This window comes from Rutidosis leptorrhynchoides, chromosome 1 (genome assembly GCF_046630445.1).
Source record: "Rutidosis leptorrhynchoides isolate AG116_Rl617_1_P2 chromosome 1, CSIRO_AGI_Rlap_v1, whole genome shotgun sequence".
In the NCBI taxonomy this organism is placed as follows: domain Eukaryota; kingdom Viridiplantae; phylum Streptophyta; class Magnoliopsida; order Asterales; family Asteraceae; genus Rutidosis; species Rutidosis leptorrhynchoides.
Genome location: NC_092333.1, coordinates 380,376,496 through 380,402,728, shown reverse-complemented (window position 1 = coordinate 380,402,728; position 26,233 = coordinate 380,376,496).

Below are 26,233 nucleotides of genomic sequence, written 5' to 3'. Positions count from 1 at the left end.
TCGACAAAAGAGCTACGCTGACATTAAAAGAAAAGATATAGAATTTGAAATTGGAGAGATGGTCATGCTTAAAGTTGCACCTTGGAAAGGCGTTGTTCGATTTGGTAAACGAGGGAAATTAAATCAAAGGTATATTGGACCATTCAAGATTATTGATCGTGTCGGACCAGTAGCTTACCGACTAGAGTTACCTCAACAACTCGCGGCTGTACATAACACTTTCCACGTCTCGAATTTAAAGAAATGTGTTGCTAAAGAAGATCTCACTATTCCGTTAGATGAAATCCAAATCAACGAAAAACTTCAGTTCATCGAAGAACCCGTCGAAATAATGGATCGTGAGGTTAAAAGACTTAAGCAAAACAAGATACCAATTGTTAAGGTTCGATGGAATGCTCGTAGAGGACCCGAGTTCACCTGGGAGCGTGAAGATCAGATGAAGAAGAAATACCCGCATCTATTTCCAGAAGATTCGTCAACACCTTCAACAGCTTAAAATTTCGGGACGAAATTTATTTAACGGGTAGGTACTGTAGTGACCCGAACTTTTCCATGTTTATATATATTAATTGAGATTGATATTTACATGATTAAATGTTTCCAACATGTTAAGCAATCAAACTTGTTAAGACTTGATTAATTGAAATATGTTTCATATAGACAATTGACCACCCAAGTTGATCGGTGATTCACGAACGTTAAAACTTGTAAAAACTATATGATGACATATATATGGATATATATATATATATAGTTAACATGATACTATGAGGATAAAGAAAACATATAATAAAGTATATTAACAATGAACTACATATGTAAAAACAAGACTACTAACTTAATGATTTTTAAACGAGACATATATGTAACGATTATCGTTGTAAAGACATTTAATGTATATATATCATATTAAGAGATATTCATACATGATAATATCATGATAATATAATAATTTAAAATCTCATTTGATATTATAAACATTGGGTTAACAACATTTAACAAGATCGTTAACCTAAAGGTTTCAAAACAACACTTACATGTAACGACTAACGATGACTTAACGACTCAGTTAAAATGTATATACATGTAGTGTTTTAATATGTATTTATACACTTTTGAAAGACTTCAATACACTTATCAAAATACTTCTACTTAACAAAAATGCTTACAATTACATCCTCGTTCAGTTTCATCAACAATTCTACTCGTATGCACCCGTATTCGTACTCGTACAATACACAGCTTTTAGATGTATGTACTATTGGTATATACACTCCAATGATCAGCTCTTAGCAGCCCATGTGAGTCACCTAACACATGTGGGAACCATCATTTGGCAACTAGCATGAAATATCTCATAAAATTACAAAAATATGAGTAATCATTCATGACTTATTTACATGAAAACAAAATTACATATCCTTTATATCTAATCCATACACCAACGACCAAAAACACCTAAAAACACTTTCATTCTTCAATTTTCTTCATCTAATTGATCTCTCTCAAGTTCTATCTTCAAGTTCTAAGTGTTCTTCATAAATTCCAAAAGTTCTAGTTTCATAAAATCAAGAATACTTTCAAGTTTGCTAGCTCACTTCCAATCTTGTAAGGTGATCATCCACCCTCAAGAAATCTTTGTTTCTTACAGTAGGTTATCATTCTAATACAAGGTAATAATCATATTCAAACTTTGGTTCAATTTCTATAACTATAACAATCTTATTTCAAGTGATGATCTTACTTGAACTTGTTTTCGTGTCATGATTCTGCTTCAAGAACTTCGAGCCATCCAAGGATCCATTGAAGCTAGATCCATTTTTCTCTTTTCCAGTAGGTTTATCCAAGGAAATTAAGGTAGTAATGATGTTCATAACATCATTCGATTCATACATATAAAGCTATCTTATTCGAAGGTTTAAACTTGTAATCACTAGAACATAGTTTAGTTAATTCTAAACTTGTTCGCAAACAAAAGTTAATCCTTCTAACTTGACTTTTAAAATCAACTAAACACATGTTCTATATCTATATGATATGCTAACTTAATGATTTAAAACCTGGAAACACGAAAAACACCGTAAAACTGGATTTACGCCGTCGTAGTAACACGGCGGGCTGTTTTGGGTTAGTTAATTAAAAACTATAATAAACTTTGATTTAAAAGTTGTTATTCTGAGAAAATGATTTTTATTATGAACATGAAACTATATCCAAAAATTATGGTTAAACTCAAAGTGGAAGTATGTTTTCTAAAATGGTCATCTAGACGTCGTTCTTTCGACTGAAATGACTACCTTTACAAAAACGACTTGTAACTTATTTTTCCGACTATAAACCTATACTTTTTCTGTTTAGTTCATAAAATAGAGTTCAATATGAAATAATAGCAATTTGATTCACTCAAAACGGATTTAAAATGAAGAAGTTTTGGGTAAAACAAGATTGGATAATTTTTCTCATTTTAGCTACGTGAAAATTGGTAACAAATCTATTCCAACCATAACTTAATCAACTTGTATTGTATATTATGTAATCTTGAGATACCATAGACACGTATACAATGTTTCGACCTATCATGTCGACACATCTATATATATTTCGGAACAACCATAGACACTCTATATGTGAATGTTGGAGTTAGCTATACAGGGTTGAGGTTGATTCCAAAATATATATAGTTTGAGTTGTGATCAATACTGAGATACGTATACACTGGGTCGTGGATTGATTCAAGATAATATTTATCGATTTATTTCTGTACATCTAACTGTGGACAACTAGTTATAGGTTACTAACGAGGACAGCTGACTTAATAAACTTAAAACATCAAAATATATTAAAAGTGTTGTAAATATATTTTGAACATACTTTAATATATATGTATATATTGTTATAGGTTCGTGAATCAACAGTGGCCAAGTCTTACTTCCCGACGAAGTAAAAATCTGTGAAAGTGAGTTATAGTCCCACTTTTAAAATCTAATATTTTTGGGATGAGAATACATGCAGGTTTTATAAATGATTTACAAAATAGACACAAGTACGTGAAACTACATTCTATGGTTGAATTATCGAAATCGAATATGCCCCTTTTTATTAAGTCTGGTAATCTAAGAATTAGGAAACAGACACCCTAATTGACGCGAATCCTAAAGATAGATCTATTGGGCCTAACAAACCCCATCCAAAGTACCGGATGCTTTAGTACTTCGAAATTTATATCATATCCGAAGGGTGTCCCGGAATGATGGGGATATTCTTATATATGCATCTTGTTAATGTCGGTTACCAGGTGTTCACCATATGAATGCTTTTTATCTCTATGTATGGGATGTGTATTGAAATATGAAATCTTGTGGTCTATTGTTATGATTTGATATATATAGGTTAAACCTATAACTCACCAACATTTTTGTTGACATTTAAAGCATGTTTATTCTCAGGTGAATATTAAGAGCTTCCGCTGTTGCATACTAAAATAAGGACAAGATTTGGAGTCCATGTTTGTATGATATTGTGTAAAAACTGCATTCAAGAAACTGATTTCGATGTAACATATTTGTATTGTAAACCATTATGTAATGGTCGTGTGTAAACAGGATATTTTAGATTATCATTATTTGATAATCTACGTAAAGCTTTTTAAACCTTTATTTATGAAATAAAGGTTATGGTTTGTTTTAAAAATGAATGCAGTCTTTGAAAAACGTCTCATATAGAGGTCAAAACCTCGCAACAAAATCAATTAATATGGAACGTTTTTAATCAATAAGAACGGGACATTTCATATATTCTTGATAGTTCTATTCTCAGTGACTCTGGTAATTTGACAAATCAAATCGTGCTATTACGTTCTTTCTTGTTTAGAACATTAAGTTCATTCGAAACTCCATACTTATGAATTCTGGACCGTTACTCGCTTTACTAGAGATCGAGAGGATAATAAAAAGGCAAAGAGCTCCAAAATATAAGAGAAAATATAAAGACCAATAACAACACAGAGGTTACAAACTGTGAATATTAATACGAATAGCAATATAAAGACATGGTAGAATTAAGAATAGTATCACCCCAAGATAATAGTAGAAGTAAACATATTCTTCTGTTGGAAGATTGAAAAGAAGAATGACAGAAATGATAATTAGGAAAATATCAAGGAATAGAACTGGATTAAGCATTTTCACAATCTTTTGGATGTATGAACTAAGAAAGCAAGTATAGGAGTGGTGGAAAATATTGGAACGGAAAAAGTTTAATTTATAATTGAACTATCAGACAGAGTAATCGAGGCAGATCACCGTATTTAATTATAGAGATCCTAATTCCCTTAAATCCCGAAGAATCAGATTTTATAGATTTCGAAGATTTCCTCTAAATCCCTTAAATTCCAAAAATCAACCGTGACTACGTCACCGGTTAAAACGAACCTACATTTACTCATTTCACTCTTTTGGGATAACTTCACTCGTACTCTTCGAGTAATTGAATTATCTTATCCATATTACTCAACAGTAATAAAACTCTATTTATCATCTCGTATTTGTCATGAAAACATATTTATTGTTAACCATGACAACCACACTCAAATTTCGGGACGAAATTTCTTTAACGGGTAGGTACTGTGACGACCCGGGAATTTCTGACTAAATTTAAACTTAACCTTTATATGATTTCGATAAGATAAGCAAGGTATGTAATGTTGAGTCTAGAAAATTTTGAAACGATGTTCATATATGCAATTACCCTTTGACTATTCTCGACGATTCACGAACAATTGTTTGTAATTAAATATGTATATATATAAATGTAAGTATATATGATAAATTAAACATAATAAAAATATTATTTAAAACACTAGGATTTAATAAGTAAAATAGGATATAAATAATTAATTTGTAATTAAAAATGAATCTATATATATATATATATATATATATATATATATATATATATATATATATTTATATATATATAATCATTATTGTATGTATATTCTAATATATGTTAAAATATGTAAAACTTAATACTTACGATAATTTATTATGTAATGTATATTATATAGATGTATTACCAAAACAATAATATGTAATATTAAAATATAAGATCTTATTATAGATATAGATATAGTTATTATAATAATGTTATAATTACTTTAAATATTAACCTCTATATTAGTGTTATTAATATTATTATTTCAAATATAGGATATATATAAGATATGAAAATGGATATATATATATATATATATATATATATATATATATATATATATATATACACACATATATATATATATATACATATATATATATATATATATATATATATATATATATATATATATATATATACTTTGTTATATTAGTATTATTACTAATAATATTATTATCTGTAATAATATAGATGGTGTTATGATTATTATCATTAATAGTATTATATTATTATTTTTACTAGTATTAGATATCATTATTAATGGTATCATTCCTAATATTATTATTTTGGTATTATTATTATTTTAAATATTATTATTATCCTTACTAACAAAAATTATTTTTATATATTTATATATATATATATATATATATATATATATATATATATATATAAATATATTTTTATAGTATTATCAAAATTATTTAATATTATTAATATTAAAAGTATTACCATTATTTATATATATAATAATTATAAAAATTAATAAAGTCAGTAAAGGTAATGAATCTGTTTTACGTAACTTTCATCCTATTGTTAATTTTGTATTGTTTCCCTAATTGGAGCACCAGTCGAAAGTCGATAATCACAAATAACCAAAATCAGTTGCAAATCCTTTTCATCTTTTTATTTTTTTATTTTTTATATATATATATTCCTGTATGGTACATGAACCTGTCGACACAATTGAGAATAAAACAGCATTTACACTATGATATTTTGAGAAAATTCATCCAACTCTGTATCACCAAGTATCAATAATAACTGGTAACAGCTTAATTAGAACGAACCAAAACAGAATTTGTTTTTTTTTCTTTTCTTTCTTTCGATACCTCTGTTACAGCACTTACCAAAATTCGAATCCAATTTCAAAAAAACAAAAAATGCAGTCATGTTAGGAATCTCGTGCTCAAACTATCTGGAAAGTTTCATATCCTAATTTCTAAAATCAAGTAAGAATTTCTCAAGTCAAAGTTTTAAAACAAAAAGTCAAATAATTGTTCAATGAATAAATTCGAGTTAACTGTTTGAATTCAACTTCAATTGATGATGGAAAAAGTTTCTAGGATAGATTTCTAACCTATTTCGTGTTGTAGCCTTGTTCTAAAACAAACTAAAAGTCGAGATTGGATTCGAGGTTCATAACCGTAGGTATGTACAACGATTTTTTTTTTTTTGGTTTAAATGATCCAAACTATAAATGGGGATCATTTTCTGTTTGAGTTAGGATGTCTAAATTCAATAATTAAATTAGTGTTTGTGGGATTTGGTCTCTGTATGAAAATGGAGTACAATATGAAGAAGGTGGATAAGGAATAGGTTAATTAAATACGGACGTGTTACATAACAGAAAAACAGACTGGAGCAAATGGTTATGAGGAGTGTCGGGTTAGCAGGAGGTCACGGGTTCGAGTCCCGTCTCAGGCAGTTTATTATTTTTAATGCTTCTAAGGTATAATTTAATGTTATTACTATTATTATTATTTTTATTACTATGATTATTATGATTATTATCGGTAAAGTTAGGATTATTATTGTTATAAGTAATTGAATTATAAGTATTATTATGGTTATTATTATTAGTATAAGAGTCACTTATCAATTGTTACTATTATTGATAATGTTAATATTATTATCACTTTAAAAATGAAATTGTATCATTTTATTACTAAGTATAAATATTATTATCATTATTACGATTATGATTATTATTATCATTATTAGTATGAAAATAATATAATTTATCACTATTTTTATTAATAATAACATTAGTATTAATCGATGATTATTGATAACAGTATTAATACCAATATACGTATTACTATTTTTGACATAAGTATTAATACTATCAATATTATTATAAATGTGAAAAATAGTATTGCTATTGAAGATCATTATAACTATTGTTAAAAACATTATTATTTATTTATCATTTATATTAAAATTATTTTTATTATTACTATTATCATTATTATTATTGTTATAAATATTATTATCATTATTAACATAATTAATGGAATCATAAACATTATTATTATTATTATTAATACTATTTATATTATTATTGTTATTACAACAAATATTTTTATGCAAAAATATATTCATTATCTATATCATAAATATACTAATAATAGATCACATCATATTTTTAACTAATATTAATTATTTATAGTAATTAAATTATATATCATATACATACTATCACAGATTATAAGTACTAATATGAAAATACATAAGGACATTAGTCTTAATGCGATATAAACTTAGTTAATTAATATTATATGTGTTAATATATACACTTGATATAGGTTCATGAATCCGAGGTCAAACCTACACTTGTTAAATGACGTCATATGTATTTTTACTACAAAATACAGTATGGTGAGTTTCATTTGCCTTTTTACCCTTTATATATTTTTGGGCTGAGAATACATGCACAATTTTTATAAATGTTTTACGAAATAGACACAAGTAATCAAAACTGCATTATATGGTTGAATGATCGAAGCCGAATATGCCCCTTTTTGCTTGGTAGCCTAAGAATTAGGGAACATCACTAATTTTGAGAATTAGTGCACGCCTAATTGACACGAATCCAGATAGATCTATGGGCCCGACGAACCCCATCCAAAGTACCGGATGCTTTAGTACTTAGATGTTGTTTTATATCATGTCCGAAGGATTTCCCGGAATGATAGGGGATATTCTTATATGCATCTTGTTAATGTCGGTTACCAGGTGTTCAATCCATATGAATGATTTTTGTCTCTATGCATGGGACGTATGTTTATGAGAAATGGAAATATGAAATCTTGTGGTCTATTAAAAATTATGTAATGATTATTTATGATAAACTAATGAACTCACTAACCTTTTGGTTGACACTTGAAAGCATGTTTATTCTCAGGTACAAAAGAAGTCTTCTACTGTGCATTTGCTCATTTTAGAAATATTACTAGGAGTCATTCATGGCATATTTTGAAAGACATTGCATTCGAGTCGTTGAGTTCATCAAGATTATTATTAAGTCAATTATAGTTGGATGTATTATGAAATGGTATGCATGCCGTCAATTTTCAATGTAAAGAAAGTTTGTCTTTAAAAAAAAAAACGAATGCAATGTTTATAAAATGTATCATATAGAGGTCAAGTACCTCGCGATGAAATCAACTATTGTGAATCGTTTATAATCGATATGGACTTTATTCAGATGGATTAGGATGGGTTGTGAAAATCATCTTCAATATGATCAAATATATCATCATCATTTGGATTAACATAAAGATTGTCTTCATCGTCATCAGAAGAATCCATTTCCTCATCACTTTCGATTACTGGATAAGGATTCCCTTCATCTACAATCTCTACATTTTCCGGGATTGAAAATACTGAAGATAATTTGCTTAGAATGACAAACCCATCATCATCTGTTTCTTCAAGATAGAAATCACTTAAGTTCAAATCCTCATCTACCGGTCCACTATCAGCCTCTGAATGCACAATTGGAATTATAACTTGCTCAGGCTCCTTATCATCAATTTCATCATTAGTAGAAACCATTTCTGATTCCGTCTGAACCTGTTGAGCTTGAGAAGCTGATGAAGACCTCACACCACCACCCTTAGTTGAAATGTTCACCGTTAGATAATCTCCATCTACTCCTATCTCCCCCTCATGACTATTCTGAGGATCAGAATCGTCATGCTCATTATCACGGTGAGGACTTATTGGAGAAGAGCAGGAAGTAAGTGGATATCGTATGCGAGCGCGAAACAATGCTTGAAGCGAAGTGTGTCGAAGACATCAAGATTAACTCGAGAAAACATACGACTGAAATATTCTTGCTCCAAAGCATCATAGAAATTTGGTGAATGCAAGGGTGATGGTAGTAAAGTGACAATAGGAACAGCAACAGCAGCATCGGTTGGAGGCGATGTCGGTGGAAGTGTTTGATTTTCCGTGAGGGCAGGTAAGGATATATGTGCATGTAATGACCCAAAATATGTCGATTTATTTAAACCAATTCTCTATACGATTTATTAGTTTGACACGTTAAACAAAGTCTGTTAGATTGAGTCTCAAAATTTTAGTATTGTTTCATATATTCAATTACCTTTGACTACTCTCGACGATTCACGAACAATTATATGTATGTATATATATATATATATATATTATAATATGTACAAGTAAAAACGACTTTGCTACAGTATAACACTATTTTCTACAGTAAAAGCGACTTTGCTACAGTAAAACACTATTTGCTACAGTAAAAACGACTTTACTACAGTAAAACACTATTTGCTACAGTGAAAACAACTTTGCTACAGTGCTACAATGAAAGCGACTTGCTACAGTAAAACACTATTTGCTACAGTGCACACTATTGCTACAGTACACACTATTTGCTACAGTATTTTTATGTCGAGGAACTAGCAAATAAAAGTGGATCAGACAGCCATGCGATCGCATGGCAAAAGCACTGAAAACCCATACGATCGCATGGGCTACAGTTTTTGGAAATATGCCTATAAAAGGCCAGTTTGCTCGACGAGTTATACACACTTATTTTCTTTTCTTCTTCTGTAAACTATAATTATAATTTATAATTTATAATTTATAATTTAAGTTTAATAATAATAAGATATATACGAGGGTGTTTTTAATTCGGGTTTCAAACCGTTTTAAAACTAAGGAATATTGGGTATTGTTCGGGGTATTGTTCTTGAATCCAAGACCAACCATACAGTCATCCACTGTCTTTACGTCTACATAATTTGCTTACAATATTGAACCTCAATATTGAAACGTGAGTTTATAGTCTCCCTTTTTAAATACTTTAAATATTTTTGGGCTGAGAATACATTCAATTTATTTTAAACGCAATAAGACACAAGTACATACTAAATTCTACACTGAGTTAAACCGAAAATCCCTTAGCTTTGGTAACTAGTAGCTACCAGTACATAGGATATGGACTGGTGGGTGCGAATAACTGTATATGGATCCATAGGGCTTGACATCCCCGTCCGAGCTAGAGCGCTAGCCTTTTAACGAACGCATGTTATTTGAGTTTATGACACGTTGGTTTGCGTGTATTAAAATGAATGGGGTAATTATCATTATAACGTTAAAGTTTAGTTACGAGGGTGCTCTGTTATGTAGAATCTATTGATAAACTTTTAATGAAATCTTGTGGTCTATCTTTATATATAATTATGACTCGAGCAATTAAACCTATAACTCACCAACATTCGTGTTGACTTTTTAGCATGTTTTATTCTCAAGTCCTTAGACTGCTTCCGCTGTGATGTGCTTGTTGCCTGCATGGAGTCTCTCATGCTTTGTATAAAGTTTATTGCATTCGAAATAAAACTGCGTTGTGTAATAAATAATTTGACTGTGATGTCAAACTGTATGATAAAAACTTATGTATTTTGGGGATTTTCTTATACCTAAGCACTCACCCACATGTTTATAACTTTCTATGTTTAGAAAGTCACTTATTTTAATGAATGTAATATTTTATCAAAACGTATCATATAGAGGTCAAAACCTCACTGTGGAATCAATGATTAACGTACCGCATCAATAGCGATTTTGACGGGTCGTTACAGTTGGTATCCGAGCTTGAGGTTATAGGGAACCAGAATTTACATTAATGTATTTAACTGGTAATTGTTAGGATGCATTAGTGAGTCTGAACTATGACCATATCTGTTTTTACCGATTTTTGCTTATCATCTTGTCAAAAACACTATATATGATATATTTATATGCTAACGTAATTGTTGTTTCAATTATGTGATAGATGACTTCTTCTAATCATATCATTTTGTACAACTCGGAATCAGACACTGAATCTATTCTCTCCACAACTAAAAAGGACGTTCCAATACCTATTAAAGAAGAAATTGTGTTAGCTGGGGAATCTCAACTCCAGGTTAACCTAGAGGAGGTCCTAGCTCCACCCAGCTCTAGTTTTCCGGAGCCACAGTATCGTTGGCATGGACGCATGATCCCTGGAATAAATGAGGATCGTCCATTTCTAAATGAACATGGACATTGGGCCAGATACACCGCCGACGGGCGGGTTGTGCCGATTACGCCTGGCAAATATCGGTTCCTGACCACCGGTACATATTCTCCTACACATGACTCAGACAGTTCATTAGGTGAGATCAGTGAGGAGGAGGAGGATGAAGTAAAGGAGATTACTGAAAAAGAAATCACAAGGAAGGAATTCAAACTTGTTATAAAGAACCACAAAAATAAAAAGTCCTTAATTATTAAAAAGGAACAGGACCATTCGATCCGTAACCACCCTTATTGTATTAAACCCACTGAGGTAACGGGTACCTCAAAACCCCAAACAAAAATTAAATACACTGCTAGAATGTCTGTCGGACCATGCACACACAAACAATTGGCAGAGAGAACCAAATGGGAAGAAGTTTCTGATAATTCTGAATAAACGACCTCGCAACCATAAATCTTCCATGCGCTATTCTATTGCTTATGTGTGCTACTCTATCTTGTTATGTAGAATAAGCATATGTAAAATATCGGTATTGTATGGTATTGTATTATTTTGGTTTATTAATAATAAATGCATGGAATGATTATTTGTATTATTACTACTTCTTATTATTATTATTACATAATAACGTAGTAACTCGCTATATTTTTTCATAGTGGAATATTATTAGGATTTTAGTAGTTAATTCCTTGTACTAGCTATTATGTATGAACTTAACGGGTAGGTAATACCCTAGAAATAATTATAAAATGCTAATAAGAAGAAAAGGCTTTTATAATAATTGGTTCATATTATTAATATGCTACGATTAACTATTGACAACTCATTTTACCTATAATATTCTATATGATTAAATTATCTCTGTTGTGTTTATTGAAGAAACATGTCTCAAATGTCGGATGCTGAGTTCGAGGAACTAGTCGAGAAACGTGTGAATGAAAGAATTTCTGCAGCCGAGGCAGCAAAAGCAGCAACTGAAGCAGCAGCCAAAGCAGCAACCATGAACACAAATTCACGAAACGGATGCTCATACAAAACTTTTCAAGGATGCAAACCACAGACATTTAGTGGGACCGAGGGACCAGTCGGTCTAACCCGATGGTTTGAAAAGATGGAGTCCGTTTTCAAAATCAGTAATTGTGCGGACGGAGATAAGTCAAAGTATGCTTCATGCACGTTGCAAGACAGTGCACTTACTTGGTGGAACAACTATGCTAAAGCAGAAGGAGTAGATACGGCAAATGATATCTCTTGGGAAGAACTGAAAAAGATGCAAATCGAGGAGTACTGTCCTCGAAACGAGATCAGAAAAATGGAATCTGAGTTACGTAATCTGAAGGTTTTCGGCGTGAATCTCAATAACTATGAAAAGCGTTTCGTGGAACTAGCCATATTGTGTCCCGAATTGGTGCCAAACGAGAAACGAAAGATAGAAATGTATATTGACGGTTTATCGATCAATATCAAAGGAAATGTTACATCGTCCAAACCGAATACGATGCAGGAAGCCATGACAATGGCACACCAACTCATGGACCAGATCACAGAGAGTTCGATTAAGGCACCAATTATCAAAGTCAAGACAACTGAAGGAAAGAGGAAATGGGAAGACTATAAGGGCAAAAGTACTCACCTGAAGAAACAAGAAACTTTTAAAGGTAAACAAGATGGGGCAACTACCAGTCCAAACTATAAGGGACCCCATCCGTTCTGCAAAAGATGTTACACACATCATGCAGTTTATTTCCAAGTGGTCTGTGATAAGTGAAACAAGAAAGGACATGTGGCGAAAGATTGTTATGCCACCATTTCTGAAGTAAAGACAAAATCGACCGATGTCAAGAAATGTTTTGGATGCGGGAATTCTGGTCACTTTATAAATCAATGCCCTGATAAGGAGAAGAACAAAGAACCCACATGTGGGAAGGCATTTAATGTTAGTGCCAGTGAAGCACGTGAGGATCCTAATCTTGTCACGGGTACGTTTACCGTTAATAATCAACTAGCTTCTACTATGTTTGATACGGGTGCTGATAGAAGTTATATGTGTAAAGACTTTAGTTATAAACTAAAATGTGCATTGTTGCCTCTAGACGATAAATATACTATTGAATTAGCTAATGGTAAACTGATAAAAGCCGATAAAATTTGCCATGGTTGCGAAATAAATCTCGCTGGTGAAACCTTCAAAATCGATTTGATACCCGTAAAATTAGGAAGTTTTGACGTAATCGTTGGCATGGACTGGATGTCCAAAACAAGAGCAGAAGTTGTTTGCACTGAGAAAGCAATCCGCATCCCTCGTAAGGATGAAACGTCATTAATGATTTATGGGGAGAAGAGCAACTCGAAGCTGAACCTTATCAGCTGTATGAAGGCCCAGAAACTTATAAGAAAAGGTTGTTATGCTATTCTGGCACACATAAAGAAGATCGATACTGAAGAAAGAAGCATTGATGACATGCCGGTTGTAAGAGAATATCCCGGAGTATTTCCAGAAGAATTACCGGGGCTACCTCCACACAGATGTGTAGAATTGCAGATTGATCTCGTACCAGGAGCCGCACCTGTAGCCCGATCCCCATATAGACTTGCACTTTCAGAAATGCAAGAATTACAAAATCAGTTGCAAGAATTATCGGACCATGGATTTATTCGTCTCAACTTTTCACCTTGGGGTGCTCCTATTCTGTTCGTCAAGAAGAAGGATGGATCTATGAGAATGTGCATAGATTACCGAGAATTAAACAAATTAACGATCAAGAATCGGTACCCATTACAGAGGATTGATGATTTGTTTGATCAATTACAAGGATCAAGTGTTTATTCTAAGATTGATCTACGCTCCGGATATCATTAGCTGAGAGTGAAGGAAGAAGATGTTCCTAAAACCTTGTTCAGAACCCGTTACGGTCACTATGAATTTTCAGTCATACCTTTTGGATTGACTAAATCTCCAGCAGTATTCATGGATCTAATGAATCGCATCTATAGACCGTATTTTGACAAATTTGTCATTGTTTTTATCGACGACATATTGATTTACTCGAAGAACAAGGAAGAACATGAGCAACACTTAAGACTTGTACTGTAGGTACTCAAGAAAGAAGAACTGTACGCAAAATTTTCGAAGTGTGATTTCTGGTTACAAGAAGTACAATTTTTGGGCCATGTTGTCACTAAACATGTAATTAAAGTTGACCCTGCCAAGATCGAAGCCATTAGTAAATGGGAAACACCGAAGACTCCAACACAAATCCGCCAATTCTTCGGTCTTGCTGGTTACTACCGAAGATTCATTCAAGATTTCTCTAGAATCGCCAAACCTTTAACTGCATTAACTAAAAAGGGAAAGAAGTATGATTGGTCCACGGAACAGGAATCCTCATTCCAGTTATTAAAGAAGAATTTAACGTCTGCACTCATTTTGTCATTACCAGAAGGAAATGATGATTTTGTGATCTATTGTGACGCTTCGCGCCAAGGTTTAGAATGTGTATTAATGCAACGCACAAAAGTTATCGCATATGCCTCACGACAACTAAAAATTCATGAAAAGAACTATACCACGCACGATTTGGAACTTGGAGCAGTAGTTTTTGCACTCAAAATATGGAGACACTATCTATATGGCACCAAGTGTACAGTGTACACCGACCATAAGAGTCTTCAGCATATTTTTGATCAAAAACAACTCAATATGAGGCAACGTCACTGGGTAGAGTTGTTAAACGATTATGATTGTGAAATTCATTACCACCCTGGAAAGGCTAATGTTGTAGCTGATGCCCTAAGTCAGAAAGAAAGAGTAAAACCTCTTAGGGTCAGAGCTTTGAACATTAAAATTCGTACCGATCTCACAAAGTAAATTCAAGAAGCACAGTTAGAAGCTTTAAAAGAAGAAAATGAAAAAGGCGAAATGAGCTAAGGATTAGAAAAATAGCTTGAAGTAAAAGCCGATGGAACCCTGTATTTTGCTGATAGGATATGGGTACCAAAACATGATAATCTAAGGCAACTAGTACTGGATGAAGCACACAAAACGAGGTACTCAATTCATTCAGGAAATGGGAAAATGTACCACGATCTCAAGAAGTTCTATTGGTGGCCTAATATGAAGACAGAAATTGCTACTTATGTAAGCAAATGTTTGACGTGTGCAAAGGTCAAAGCTGAGCACCAAAAGCCGTAAGGATTACTGCAACAACCAAAAATTCTGTAGTGGAAATGGGAAAGAATAACCATGGATTTCATTATGTGACGACCCGGAAATTTCCGATCAAATTTAAACTTAATTTTTATATGATCTCGACACGATAAGCAAAGTTTATAAAGTTGAGTCTTAAATTTTTTGAACTGTTTACATGGATTCAATTGACCTTCAACCATTCTCGACGATTCACGAACCATTATTTATAAACAAATGTGTATACATATAAAAATAAATATAAATATATGTATAGAGTATATTGAATATAATTACTTAATAATTGTAATATTTGATGGACGTTTTGATTATTATTTAGAGAAGTTTAATTCAAACTTATGTGATTTTTAAATAAAGGTGATCCAAAAAGAAGTCATATAATTTATAGCTTTATTAAATATATATTTAGAATCTATTTGTTAAGTTTTAACACTTATTATATTTTACTTAGGGGTTGGGAGTAAACAATTAATTTAATTTTTATTTAATAGTTAGCAATCGAATTTTATACCATACAGACCGAAATAAATAAATATAGTTAATCTTAAAATTTGAGATTTTTATGAAAACTTTTCATCCGCCACTAATTAGCAACGGACTACGATATTATATTCGTAACTAAAACGTCGGTAACTAACAAACAATTTAAGTGACTGCTAAGGTTATTTTATTAATTTATGTTTGTGCACCGATTCATGTGATTCAATTTTATTATATTATTATTATTATTTACCTCTTAGTTGTAATACCACTGGCAATAATCATGGGTTTTAAAAGTGTTGTCATGGTGTGAATTAGTATATATATATATATATATATATATATATATATATATATATATATATATATATATATATATATATATATATATATATATATATATATATATATATATATATATATATATATATTACACAATTACATTACATGAAGGAACAACACATATGTAGTTTTCCCTGCTACATCACTCGTACACAACCAATCATCCTTCCCCTCTTGATCATCTTTTTATTCCTACTTTAAACAAAACCCACTTGCACGAACCACCTACAACAAGACCCATCATCATTTATCATCACCAAAAACTATTACACTTCAGCCTTCTGGTTTCTGTTCGACACCAAGTCTTCATCAACATCATCAAAACGTCACTTGCAACCACTAACCATCTTGGTATCCGCCATTTCAAACCACCACCTTAACACCACTTCATCATCTTGTCTAAACTACACCCATACACCCATGAATGATAGAACACAAAACCATCACCACAATCACACTTTGTATTTCCTGTCTACTTCTTCTTTGTGACCGTCGACCGCCACTCTACAACCCTTTCATGTTTTGTTGTCAAGCACCTATATACAACACCACCTTAATACCATCGATCCACCTCGGGTCTTCTGTTTTTGCAATCATCACCACCACGGTTACCCACATCAACCACCACCCTCCCTACCTTCATTAATCTCCACCATCTCATCGTCACTTTTGTTCTAAAATCACTAAACCAGCACACCATTTTAACCTTTCACTGATCCGTGTTTATGATTTGTTTTAGTTAACATAATCAACCACTACCTAAGTACTTCACAGAAACCAGTTGTTATTCGATAAAACCCAACCACACAATACACCAATTTGGCTGAATACCACCACTACCATGAACAACCCAATACCACCCCAACCGTTCCTATTTGAAACTGAAACACCTCAACTCATTCATACTCTCTCTCCCTCTCACTATCTTCCTCTCTCTCTCCTAACCTCCATCACTGCTGCCGTGATTGCTAATTTCTGATCTATTCCATCGAATAGCAACACACCCATCATCCAAATCCTGCTATGACTATACATATTTCTACTTAATCCCATTATGTTTGCTGCTTAAACACGACCCAAAACCATCGAAACCCACGTATTAATACAGTGAAACATTAACGATAATACTGTTGTTGTTGTTGTTGTTGTTTCATTTTCCTATTACTTGATGGCATCTGCTACTGCAGTTTCTACTTGTTGTTCCTAATACGATTCATGATGATGAGTTCGTAGGGAAGAAGATGACACGAAGAAGTAGATATGATGATGACGATTATAAAGATAATGATAACGACAGATCGTAGCTGCTTGTGTTGCTTTTAACCGAACCCCACAATCCACCAATCGGGTTGCTATGTCGTATTTTTATTTAATTATGTGAACTGTATTAGACAGATATCTCAACGGGCTTCGAATTCAACCAGGCCTTAATTAAACTGGGATGGAATAGTGGGCTGATTCCCTTGTTGGGCTCATCATTTTACTATTGGGCCAAGTGTGATAGGGCAATTCGGATTGGAAACGGAATAAATAATTAAATTGTGCTTAAAATAGATAAAAACCGATGGACTAGTGGTTTGGAAGGGGAGTTATGAATCGAGAGGTTGGGGGTTCGAGCCTGGGCATAGTCATTATTTTTGGAACTTTTTCTTGAGGTAGTTTTACTTATTATTATTATTATTATTATTATTATTATTATTATTATTATTATTATTATTATTATTATTATTATTATTATTATTATTATTATTATTATTATTATTATTATTATTATTATTATTATTATTATTAGGAATACAAGTATTATTATTATTATTATCAAAATTATTATCACTATAAGTATTATTATTTTCAGTATCATAATTATTATTATTATCATTATTAAGTATATTTACTAATATTATTATTATAAAATAACACAAATTTTTATTATTATTAATAATACCTTAACAAATAATTTTTGGTTATATAACACTATAGCTAATACATAAAATATATCTATATTAACATTTTATTATAAATACTACTTATTTAGTTAAAGTACATAAAATAGAAATATATAAATTAGTTATTAATGAAACATATAATTTATTCAAATAACAATTATATCATTAATAATATATAAATTTGATCGATTACAAGTATATGTGTTAATATATACATATATGATATAGGTTCATGAATCCGAGACCAACCCTGCATTGTTCAATATAGTCATATGTATTTTTACAACAAAATACATTAGGTGAGTTTATTTTCTCCCTTTTACTCTTTACATTTTTGGGACTGAGAATACATGCGCTGTTTTTACAACTGCTTTATTAAATGCTTTTGAAATATATTTTGAACTGAGAATACATGAAATGCTTTTATAAATGTTTGACGAGATAGACACAAGCAAAACATTCCTCGAATGAATTATTATGCAGATGGAAGTTTTGTGGTTTATTATTGAATTAGTTGGACGTTATAATTGCCACTAATTATTATGAATACTTTCCCCTGATCATTATTGCTTGGTAACCTAAGAATTAGAATCAGGTATGGCCCTAATTCACGCGAATCCTAAAGGTAGCTACCGGGTTTAACACCCCCACCCAGAATGTTCACTAGACGGAAGGGCTAGTGGGCGTGGTGTTTAGTACTTCGAAGTTTATATGATTATTATACAGACGAGATGTTCTGTTTTGGAGATCTTATTTATGCGCATTATATGTTAAGGTCGGTTACCAAGCCAAGCTATGAAAGTAATGAAAAGTGAATGCTATGTATCGAGAGAATGATTTTATACACAGGTTATGTGTATGTTATTTTTGTGCATGAGATATGTGTACGGTTACTAAGATTTATGAAGGATGATTTCGTACACGAGAAATGTGTACTGTATTTAAAAGATATAGCATGTACATTACATGTGGATATAGGATTCGGGCCCATTTATACCATGCAGGATTTAAATCTTGTGGTCTATCAAAATGATGAATTTTATTGTTTTATGATAAACCTATGAACTCACCAACCTTTTGGTTGACATTTGAAAGCATGTTTATTCTCAGGTATGAAAGAAATCTTCCGCTGTGCATTTGCTCATTGTAAAGACATTATTTGGAGTCGATCATCGCAATGGAACTAGATGTTGGTGACTTCATCCAGACGGATTAGGACGGGGTATGACATGTGGTATCAGAGCGGTGGTCTTAGCGAACCAGGTCTTGCATTAGTGTGTCTAACTGATAGTTGTTTAGATACATTAGTGAGTCTGGACTTCGACCGTGTCTGCATGTCAAAAATTTTGCTTATCATTTCGTTTTGAAAATTACCTGCTTATCATTATTAGTCTAGACACATCTTATTGCATTGATTGCATGAATAGTGTATAGACAAAATTCATATCTTATCGTATCTATTACTGTTACCTTTGCCTGACAGTTTCCGTAGATTCCTCCGTAACTTATGGAATTTTAGTATTATATATGCATATGTAAATTATGTATTGCACGGTACTAATCTACATCCTATAATCTATTTCTTATCAAAAATCCTTCATCTGATCGTACGAGATGAATCCCTCAACCAGTTCGGGACCCTCCGATTCCGATAGCTATTCTGATATGGATTTCTACTCGAGCTCCGAAAGCAGTGTAACTGGAATGGATCAACCAATCAGTCATCACCAATTCTGGATGAATTAAGGATGTGTTCGTAGCCTACTTAATCATTGGAGACAAGAAGAAGGTGATCCCTTCCATCCACCATATTGCCCACTTGGCAATGAACCTGAAGCACTTACCGGCTAACCTGTTCGTAATACTATTTTCTCTCTCATTTCCAGAGTATCCCGTCACGATTATATACTATCTCATATTCTAGATCTTATTCATCCGTTCGTTCGAACCGCCGATCATCCCTGTGTAATATCAGAAGTCAATGAGCTTCGTGCTCGAGTAATCAATTTGGAAAATATGGTGCAAAATGTACCAGCTTCAACAACATCAACGGCACCAACAGTACCACCAACATAAATACCAGTACCACAACAACTCAAGTTTCAGCATCACACGCCTCAACATCTCATTATGTACCTCGAGCATAATCATCGTTCTACGTATCGTTCTACATCATTTACCTTCGTTCTACATGACGATTATGAAATCTCTAAAGTCTTAGAGATTATTTATTCTAGTTCCAACCGAAAATCAAATGAGTTTAATATCATATTAACTCATTAAATCCATGATTACATCTAAAGAAAATATATATGTATATATATTTTCATAAAGATTGTAATTAAAAATTCTTTTGTACGAACTGTTAATGGTGAAAATATTTTAACGGGTAGGTAATACCCGAGGAATATTTAGATTTCACATTAATAAGTTACACCGAACATTCTTCGAATCTGGTTCAACAGTCATTTACTATCCTACTTACATTCACCGATATACGAATCTGTTCACCACAAAATAACCATTTTCATTCAATTTCATAATTGGATTTTGACTTATCAGAAACCAACAAGTGGCATAATGAAGAAAACATTGGACAAAAAAAATTTGTTAGAAACAAACAAATTAATTATGAGAAATTTTGTTAAGAATCCACGCTAACTGTTCCTAGCTAACTGTTCCTAGCTAACTGATTACATTTTATTTATCGCAATTTATTTATCGCAATTTATTTATCACATTTTAATTATCGCAATTTTAATTCTCGCAATTTTATTTATCGTCATTTAATTTCTGTTATTTATTTTACGCAATTTAAATATCGGGACACGTATACAAGGTTTTGACATATCATATCGACACATCTATATATATTATTTGGAATAACCATAGACACTCTATATGCAGTAATGCTGGAGTTAGCTATACAGGGTTGAGGTTGATTCTACAATAATATATATAGTTTGAGTTGTGATCGATTCTGAGATGAATACTGGTCACGATACGTATTAATTAATTCGAATATTATAAATTAAACTGTATATGAATTATTGGACTGTTAACTGTGGACTATCGACTATAGACTACCAACATTGGATAATTAAAATGAATTAAATATAGATTATAACATATGAAACTAAACAATTTTTCAAGTTTGCCACTTGATCTCATCTTAAACCTCATTGTATCTCGACGATTACAATCTGCGTTCAAACCTTTCATGATTCTTGAAAACACCTCAATCAAGAGGATGAATCAACCGCACTTCATCTATGGAAGAAAAGATTGATGCATATAGTTATGCACCTGAAAACACTCGGAACCTGAGTAAATGTTTAAAACGTATCTGTGCTAACCCTTTGGGAGTTGTAATTACCAAAAATAACTTTGCAATCCCTTTTCAAATTAGCCAATTTTGTCACAGCTCCAGCAAGTCAACTTCGACTTTTCATTCGAAACAACCTTATTATAACCTTGAAATATATGCGTGCTCTTTTATTGTTACTGGAGAACCTTTTATATTCCATCATATTACCATCAGTGTTTAATCATCTAAAAATACAATTCTCCTGAAACCACCTCGGATTGATAACCGATGATTCAGATATGGTAGCATTAAATGCAGAGGAAACAGCAAAATTGTAGATGGTCTAAACGGACAAAAGTTTGATAATAAAGGAAGGAGTGTTGGAAACGCTCAATAAAAAAATTTAGTACCAAAAAGCAGATCATGCAAAATTATGAAGGAGACTGTGGACAAATCACAAGGACTAAACTTGTACATAAAGAATCCTGAAGATTCTGTTTCTGATGAAATCTTTTGAGAAAATCTTGCTTCGAAGTCATGTTAAAAATCGTGCGGAAAATTTTTCTTCATCAACCTTCGAACTTAGAAATTCCAAAATATCATCATAAATATCTTCGATATTTCTGAGGATATTTTCATAAATCTTCTTGTCTGAAATTATATACCTCTTCGTGCTATCTGTATTCCATTATATCGGAAACTTCTGTAAAACCTAAGCATAAATTATGAGTGAATTCTGGAGAAGTGTTAAGAATTAGAGCATGAGTTAGTATAATATAATGATGATTGGCCAACGTGATTATATTACAGTAAGTCATGCTGGAAGTTCTATTGGAGCATGATGATTCACAGATCATAACATCATCATGTGCCATGTTACATAACTCTTTCATTCTACTTAACTCCTGAACATATCAAGAAAATGTATTCTTGATGGTTCTATCTTCCGTGATATTGATAAATTTGAAAATCAAATCGTGCTATCACGTTCCTTCCTGCTTAGAACATTATAATCATTCGAAACTCTATATCTACAAATTCTGAACCATTATTCGCTTGACTTGAAGTCGGGAAGAGAAAACAAAAACATAGAGCTTCGAAATATATGGGAGAATATAAAGCCCGATAATAACACATAAATTACAAACCGTGTATATCAATGTTTATCGCAACATAAATGTAGCGACCCGACAAAATCGTCATTGACGGCGCCGCTAACTTAGGTCCCGTTACGTGGTCGTAGTCCCTATATGAGACTCGTTTGACCAAAATTACGTCGCATTCATTTGAAAAGTACAAGACTCGCAAAGTTCAGTTTACCAAAAGGATCGACCACAAGTTTAAGATTACAAAATAGTAATGTATAAATGAAATAACTTGCGACATAATTAATTGAAAATCACAGTTGCTATAAATAGCGTAAGTATGTATGTATGCTTGACCCCAAGCAAGTATGAAAGTACGCGGAAGCATGTATCAAATAGCCGAGTATGAACCTGAGAAACATATAGAAAACTGTCAACGAAAAACGTTGGTGAAATCATAGGTGTATTTGTAAACGTTGTTTTTGAACCACAAGATTTAGTATTCCCATAGTTGATTATTAAAATCGTTTGCATTCCAAAAGTATTGTTCACGAGCACCCAATTATCAAGACTTAACGTTTCCTTCCATAAACCCCATCACAATAGTGTTAGAACATACACTGTTTCTCGAAAATATATTTCATCCGTAGACGGTAGCGAACCATCCGTAATGAGGGTTTGTCAAACCCGTATGGCCACACAATATAAATTCTCGCTTACACCCTGCAAGTGTAACTAATGATAATCGAATTGAGGATTTTTGTTCTAACTCGCTGTGGAATGTTTGTTTTCCTTGTACTTGTGTTCAAAGTATAAAAGTAAGTAGTACAAAATGTAACAAAGTATATTTCTCAGCCCACAATTTAAAAGTATAAAAAGTTGTTGAAAAGGTGGGACTATGATCTCACCTCGAGTGCACGAGTATAAATGTACTTCACAAAGTAAACGTGTGCTTGAAAGTTGCTTAGCCTTGACCTAAACAAATAAGTTGTATCAATTAACCGGTTACGACACAAGGTCGGGTGAAATGTGTTCAATTAGTCCTATGGCTCATTACGACTCGATTATATAGCATGTGAATCACGTTGTCAAGTTTCATGCAAGAATCAAGTATAAAATAAGATTAGAACGATTGCATAAGTGTTTTGTTAAGTTTGACTAAAAGTCAAACTTGGTCAAAGTCAACGAAAAAGTCAACGGGGTCGGGTCAGGTTCCGAACTATTTTCCTGAGCTTAGAAATCATATATGAGCATGTTGGTCAAGTTTCATGTGAATCAGAGGTGCGTAGCATAGCAAACATTTTTCGAAATTTGACAAAGTAGGTCAGAACCCAAACACGGCTATTGCCGCTCCGAGGCCAGAGGTGTCGCGCCGCAACATTAGGCGTGGCCTGGTACCTGGTCAGTTTCAAAAGTTCAAGTCTTGATCCAAAATTCAATTTAGCACAAAACGCAAACCGTAAACACTTAGAATACGCATCTTATATCATTGGAAAGCTCTTTTGACAAGGAATACAATTAACTACCTTTCACAAGCAAAAACATCAATTACAATAACCGAAAACTCGTCAATTGATCAAGAAAGGTTTATTTTCAAAGTTTCAAGTTCATCAAATGCATTTTAAGTTTCGGGAATCCAATTCACACATATGATATGCCGTTTTGAAGGTAATGAAACATACATTACAACTAAACACTTACTAATAACATTTCATGGCATTCGAAACATCAAAAGCTCGTTTTAAGTCTATCAAACCCTAACCAAAATCCGCAAAAATCAATATTCATGTTTTTGAAGTTTTCTTAATCAACCTACGCATCAAAACGAAGCTAGTGATACTAGTAACACAATTAAAACATGAACTTTAACAATTTAACAACATTAACTCATCCAAAATCAAAGATTTAGCACACCCATTTCAAATGTTCAAACTAGTTACTCAAAACAACGAATCGAGCAAACAAAACATATATTCATGTTATACACGAGCCATAGACACTAACTAAGACCATTTCAAGTATATAAAACGAATTTAGAGAAATCTAGTATTTTAGAAACGTTACCCAAACGAGATGAAGTTGGTATCAAATTGTAGAGGATGAAGAGAGGATTCCAAATATGTAATTTGTTTTGTTGTAAGCCTCCTAGATCGAATTTAGACGATGAATGATTGAATTGGGTGTTTGTGTGTGTTCTTGCTAGAGAGAAAGAGAGAGAGATGGAGATGATTGAATGGTGGTGATTGGGGTGGACTAGTTGACCTAGTCAACTAGTTTGCCCCGTGTCAATTTTAGTCCCTCGAGTTTAGAAGCGGGTGCGGGATTTTAACCAAACGAATATTTTAAAAACGCTCGAGTAAACGAGTGATGTTATAATTAAATAACGGGAAAATTAAGAACGTTGGTCAACGGAAACTACGAATTTAAATAACGAAAGGTATCATTAAAAAAAAGATAGTGTTAAAAATAAATTTAACGGAAAAACACGGGATGTTACATTACCTACACCTTAAAAGAAATTTCGTCCCGAAATTTAGTTGGAAGTAGTAGTCGTTGTTTCTTCCTCAAGATCTTGCGTTGTCGGTTCTACGAATAAGTGAAGGTACTCCCTCGGGTATTTCAACGAACTTCGACAGTCGCGATTTTACGTTGGTTTAAAGTTTGGTTTCACGATTTATAGTTTCAATCGGTCGTCCTATGAGGTGGAGTTTATCATTGATAGTAAGTTCATCGAAGAGGATAACAAGTTCTTGTTTCGCAAGACACGCCTTTAAGTTTGATACGTAGAATTTAGGATGAATGGAATTTGTTTGAGTCGGAAGTTCGAAGCGGTAAGAAATGGGCACAACACACCCCAAAATTTCAAAAGGACTAAAAATATCGCGGATTTAGCTTTCTACTTTTCCGAAACGGACTACACCTTTTCAAGGTGCGACTTTTAACGTTACGTGGTTACCCACTTGGAATTCGAGAGGTTCACGTCTAACATCGGCATAGTTCTTTTGGCGACTACGATCCGCCTTGAGCCTTTCTTGGAATTGAAAATTTTTCCGGTTGTTTCATGAATGATTTTGGGTCCGGTGGTTCGCTTGTTACCTACTTCGGTTCAACAATTTAAGAAAACGACAATTACGGCTATACGGGTCCTCGAAAAGTGTAACGTTAAGACTTGAATGATAACCATCGTTGTAAGAGAATTTGGTTAAAGGCAAAAACTTTTCTCAAGTAAATTTGAAGTTGATAACACAAATTCGTATTACGGTTTCCAAGGTTTGAATCGTATGTTTGCTCGGTCCGTCGGGTTGTGGTTGATGTGCGGTACTCATGTCTAAACGTGGTCCCGAGGCTTTTTGTAAGGCACTCCGAAATCTAGAAGTGAAACGAGGATCTCGATCCGAAACGAGGTACATCTCTTTAAGGTATATTTGAAAGAGTTTGTTAGGACGTGAAAACGTTTGTTGGAACAAGTTTCTGTTTCTCAAGAATTTCACGCCGCGGAAGATTTATCGATTTCCGAAAATGTTCGATAGGACTTTTCACCCTCGAGGCGAATACTAGTATAGTGTGAAGAGTCTCTCTCTCCATTGAGAATTTAGATAAAATATTTCCTTA